This window comes from Frankliniella occidentalis, unplaced genomic scaffold (assembly GCF_000697945.3).
Source record: "Frankliniella occidentalis isolate FOCC.00 unplaced genomic scaffold, Focc_3.1 Scaffold383, whole genome shotgun sequence".
In the NCBI taxonomy this organism is placed as follows: Eukaryota; Metazoa; Arthropoda; class Insecta; order Thysanoptera; family Thripidae; genus Frankliniella; species Frankliniella occidentalis.
The window spans coordinates 84990-90898 of record NW_026267505.1 but is presented as its reverse complement, the minus strand read 5'-3'; positions in this window follow the sequence as shown (position 1 = coordinate 90898).

Sequence of the window (5909 nt, the reverse complement as noted above, 5' to 3'; positions counted from 1 at the left end):
CGCAGCGTAACAGTGTTTCGTGAGATATCGCGAAGCCTGTTACGCGAGACGTGGTCTGGCGTACATCTACCTAGTTGTATATAAGCAAAACAATAAATAAACTAGCTATATGTACGCCAGACCACGTCTCGCGTAGCAGGCTTCGCGATATCTCACGAAACACTGTTACGCTGTGACGCGCCTGGCGCACATATAGCTAGGCCTGCGGCGCTGACACCCAAGACGGGATAATAGGAGCGTATATACAATTTTTCGAAATGAAGTCTTTTGAACGACTTAATCGACCATTTGATCATTTTCACCTCATTTTTGCCAAGAATTGCACCCTAGCACCTAAACGGTACAAGATAGAGCCAAACGGACGAAATTTTCGCTCATAGGGCTCTACTATGACGAGTTACCCCTTAGGAACCCGTAAAAAATATTTGATAAAATTACATATTGCGACCTGTAGTTTTTGATTTATTAAAAAGCCAATTTTTGAGCTAGAATGCTCATCTTCGAACTCGATCTGTCTTTTTATGATACAAAACGACCCTGAAAATCCCAGGTCGCTATCTCAATTCTTTCTCGAGTTATCGTGCGGACAGACAAACAGACAAACAAACAAACAGACAAACAGAATGAAACTTTTCCGGTCAGTGGAGATGGGCTTCGCTTATCGCTCAGCCAATTAAAGAACTAGCTATATGTACGCCAGACCACGTCTCGCGTAACAGGCTTCGCGATATCACACGAAACACTGTTACGCTGCGACGCGCCTGGCGCACATATAGCTAGGCCTGCGGCGCTGACACCCGAGTCGGGTAGAGCAAAAATGTACACAAAGATACGGCCCTCTGGCCTGTCAACAGCCCGTCACTTGGACTAAGCATGCATGGTTGTGCATTTTTTCCGAGGGGTGGACGACTGGGCGGCTCCTGTGTACAGGCCAAAATGTACTCCAGGTGTTCTCCGATTGTACTCCGTGTACTCCGGCTGTTTTTGTCGCAAGTTCTCCGCGTACTCCGACTGTACTCCGGTGTACTCCGGGTGTACTCCAGGTGTACTCTGCGCGCTCCGACCGGCAAAACTCAGTGTTCTCCGACTGTACTCCGTGTACTCCGTACTCCTGTGTACACGTAAAATTCAAGTCGCCCACCCCTCGATTTTTTCCATTATTTTCGTCAAAAATACCCTCTAGCGCCTAAACGGTTGGAGCTAGAGCAAAACGGACAAAATTTTCGCCCAGAGGGCTCTACTTTGATGAGTTACTTACCTTTTAGAAAACATTAAAAAATATTTTTAAAGAACATCATTTTGGGGACCTGTGGTTTTTGATTTTTTTTGAAATCCAATTTTTGAGCTAGAATGCTCATCTTCGAACTCGACCTGTCTTTTTATGATACAAAACGACCCTCAAATTCCCAGATCGCTCATTCAATTCTTTCTCGAGTTATCGTGCGGACAGACAGACAGACAGACAAACAAACAGACAAACAGAATGAAACTTTTCCGGTTAGTGGAGTAATGGGCTTCGCTAATCGCTCAGCCAATAACAATTCATGCAATAGAACTAGTAGAACAGTAAATGGAATTTAAGCCTAGCTCTGCAGTTTGATCTTGATGATCTCTCTTCTTAACTAGGTAGATGTACGCCAGACCACGTCTCACGTAACAGGCTTCGCGATACCTCACGAAACACTGTTACGCTGCGACGCGCCTGGCATACATCTACCTAGGCCTGCGGCGCTGACACCCGAGTCGGGCCAAAGTCGTGTTTAGGCACTCGGCCCCAAAAGTCACAAATTTTGTTCTTCGGGGTTTTATTTTTACGAGTTACCCTACTGGAGACGAACAAATATCGGAGAATAAACATAGCAATGTTTTGCGGTCATTTTCGTGTAGAAAACTCCCTCTGGTGCCTGAACAGTTGAAGATAGTGCCAAATGGACGAAATTTTTGCCCAAAAGCTCTACTTTGGTAAGTTACCCCTTAGGCAACAGTAAAATTTAAAAAAAAAAAAAAAAAAACATAATTTGTGGGAACTGTGGTTTTTGATTTTTTTAAAATCGAATTTTCGAGCTAGAATGCTCTTCTTCGAACTCAATCTGTCTTTTTTTGACACAAGGTAATTGTACGCCAGACCAAGTCTCGCGTAACAGGCTTCGCGATATCTCACGAAACACTGTTACTCTGCGACGCGCCTAGCATACATCTACCTAGGCCTGCGGCGCTGACACCCTAGTCGGGTATCGCAATTATGAACACAAAGATACGGGGCCCGTCAACTTCACGTCGCTTCGACTAAGCATGCAGAGTTGTACATTTTTTCGCTTATTATCGTCAAAAACACCCTCTAGCGCCTCAATGGTTAACGATAGAGCCAAACGGACGAAATTTTCGCCCATAGGGCTCTACTTTGATGAGTTACTTACCTTTTAGAAAACATTAAAAAATATTTTTAAAGAACATCATTTTGGGGACCTGTGGTTTTTGATTTTTTTTGAAATCCAATTTTTGAGCTAGAATGCTCTTCTTCGAACTCGATCTGTCTTTTTATGATACGAAACGACCCTGAAAATCCCAGGTCGCTAGCTCAATTCGTTCGAGTTATCGTGCGTACAGACAAACACACACACACACACAGACAGACAAACAGACGCGAAACTTTTTGATCATCAGTGGAGTAATAGGCTTCGCTAATCGCTCAGCCAATGATACATTTGTTCTGTAATTTAGGTAGTTTTCTGATTTAAGCTCATTGAATATCTGAGTTGCTTGAGCGGAAAATGACCTGCCATAAGTCTCCGTTCGTCGGCTTGGTATTCTCAGGAATAGGCTATTTCTGTTGGATGTCATGTTATCCTCCGAAGTGTACTTAAACATTTCATGCAAGTTGCTGGGCACTTTAAATTTGATGACTTTCCAGGCTAAGTTGGCTATGAATAGTGTCTGTCTATCGGCTACTTTAAGCCAGCCTTATTCCCTAAAATAGGGTGTGATGTGCTCAGACTTCCTAGCGCCAAAGATAAAGCGCACACACATGTTCTGTGCTCTTTGAAGAATGTTTGTTTTCTTTACTGATGTCAGTCATCACACAAAGACCATATTCGATAATTGGCATTATTAGCGCCTGCACTACCTTCTTTCGGATGTCCTGTGGTACACTATCGACATTTCTTTTTACTAAAGCTAGGGAGTCAAAGACCCTCTTCACCGTGCCATAGGTTTGCTCTTTCCAAGATAAGGTATTGTCGATTGTCAAGCCCAGATTTTTAACACTTGTGCAGTAATCCACTCCTTGGTAATTGATTTTTATTTTCGGAACTGTTTCTAAATTTATTCTATTTATGTAGACGTTTGTGCCCATTATGATCAGTTGAGTCTTGGCTGGATTAACATACAGACTGTTCCGACAGTGCCCTTTTTGAGAAGAAATGAAGAAATCGGGACTATCTTTACCCCAGTTATCCAGCTGCTGTTGCAAAAAATTCCATGGCGAAGGGAATCGTACTTGACTTCCCTGAACTTGCTGATGAAGACAAAGGCTACGTATGTATTTCGGGTGACGGACATTTTGCCCCGGCTAACTCGCCCCAAGGTACAACTCGCCCCAAGACTAACTCGCCCTGATTTTGGGGCGAGTCTGGATTGCAAGTTTTTGCCAACTCGCCCCAATTTGCAAAATTTCTAAAATCTCGCCCTATCCCTTTATAATAAGCAAACACTCTAAAAGTCAATAGAATTTTTGTTATCCGTAGATTTAGTCAGAAATCGATTGTCACCAACAGACCTGTCCACAATTTTGCCGACAGTAGGGGAAGGGGACAAATTAGTCCGCGTGTTGGTGACAAAGTAGCCTAATGGACAAATTTGCAGCTTGGTAAACACAATATTGTAGACACACAAGTGATGTTTTTAAACATCCAAAAGCTATGGGCAATGACAGTGTGTGAATTTGTGGATAAATTTGTCTCTGAAGATGTACTTAAAAGTGCCACCCATCTCGCCCATATCTCCTCAAAAATGTCCTAAGACTTTTAGTGTGAAGTTCGTTACACCACCACTCAGCGTGGGGCGAAAACAGCTATTTATGGCGGGTACATGTATGTCTTCCACCTTGAGAAGAAGGACGAAACGGGGTGGCGCTGTGATCTGCGAGGCAAGTGCGAGGCAATATTCCCTTTAAATCCCTTGAAAAATACATTTTATTTGGGGCGACTTAGGACTGGGTCCAGATGGGTTTGGGTCGAAATGGTCATGGGACGAATTAGTATTGGGGTGAAATAGCTGGGGCGAGCTGTCCTAGATCCATGTATTTCAACAAATTTTAATAATTCCATTATTCTTTCTTACTTGAGGTGCTTCCACAAGATTTGGTGTCTAAAACTGTTATGTTATGTCCAGTAACCGGGGAATAAACAAAACATGCTCTCACTTGCCTTGTGGTCACTTGAGAGAGGTGTTGTTCGCTAGTCGTCCAGAGCAAGAATGGCTCAGAGTTGCCAGACCGAGTCGAGAGATTTTCCCTACTGGAGGGTGAAAATTTCCCTTTTTTGATCAAAATTTCCCTGAACCCAGAATTTTACGTTTCACTTACTAGGTAGATGTACGCCAGACCACTTCTCGCGTAACAGGCTTCGCGATATCTCACGAAACACTGTTACGCTGCGACGCGCCTGGCATACATCTACCTAGGCCTGCGGCGCTGACAGCGAAGATCGGCAAAAGGCACGGTCGTAGGCCTTCGGCCCCAAAAGTCGCAAATTATGTGCCTCGGGCTCTTACTTTGACAAGTTACCCCACCAGAGACCATAAAATATCTGAGAAAAAACATTAAAATGTTTTGGGTTGATTTTCGTGTGAAGAACGCCCTCTGGCGCCCAAACGGTTAGAGATAGAGCCAAACGGACAAAATTTTGATCCAAAGGGTTCTACTTTGACGAGTTCCTTCAAAGAAAGATGTTAGAAAAATGTTTTTAATATAAATGTTTTGGGCTCTTTGCTTTTGATTTTTTTGAGACGTCAATTTTTGAGCCAGAGGGTTTAAAATCAATACAGTTTTTCCTTTTTATGTTACAAAGGTAGAATAAAAATTTGAGCCTTCTACCTCAAATCGTTCTCGAGTTAACTCGAGTTAACTTATCGTGCGAACAGACAGACAAACAAACAGACAGACAGACGCGAAACTTTTTGATCATCATTGGAGTAATAGGCTTGGCTATCGCTCATCCAATAATCCGCTTTAATTTTTGAAATTTAAAAGCATCCATTGGAAACAAAGACAGAATTAGATTCTTCACAACGCTTCCGATAACTTGTTATTTCTTGCTGTCCGATACAGATACAACTTTAAAATTACAACTTCAAAAATTATAATAGTTGCAACGCCATCTTGGCCCAGCCGCCGCCAAGCGACTCCAGCATTGTAACTATTTGTTTTCTCGTACCGTCTCATTAGGATTCACTAGTGAAGACTAAGAAAGCAAAGAAACAGACTATTCCGCTGGAACAGCTAATCGCGATAGTCTCGAAAAACAAATGCACCGGAAGTCACCTAAAACCGGCTCCAGAGGTCTTATGATGCCAAAATATTGTACAAACGTATTGAATTAATTCCGATGAGAACTAGTTTGTCACTTTATAACAGATTCTAGGGATCGAGGTAGGCTAAATTTCGTTTTGAAATAGCCGACTTCCGGTGCATTTGTTTTTCGAGAGGCACGAGCGGAATGGTCTATATACTGTGTCCCGGGTGCGGAACACAGCTGGCAATAAAGGATCAAAAGTGGGAAGACCACTTGGGTCTAAAAACAAAATTTACAAGAGTGATTTGCAGGATCAAAAGGATTTACTCGAATAGGAGAACGCTGCATTAAAGCTAAAATTGAAAGACCTTTTAAAATCAAAAGGAAATCTTTCAACCA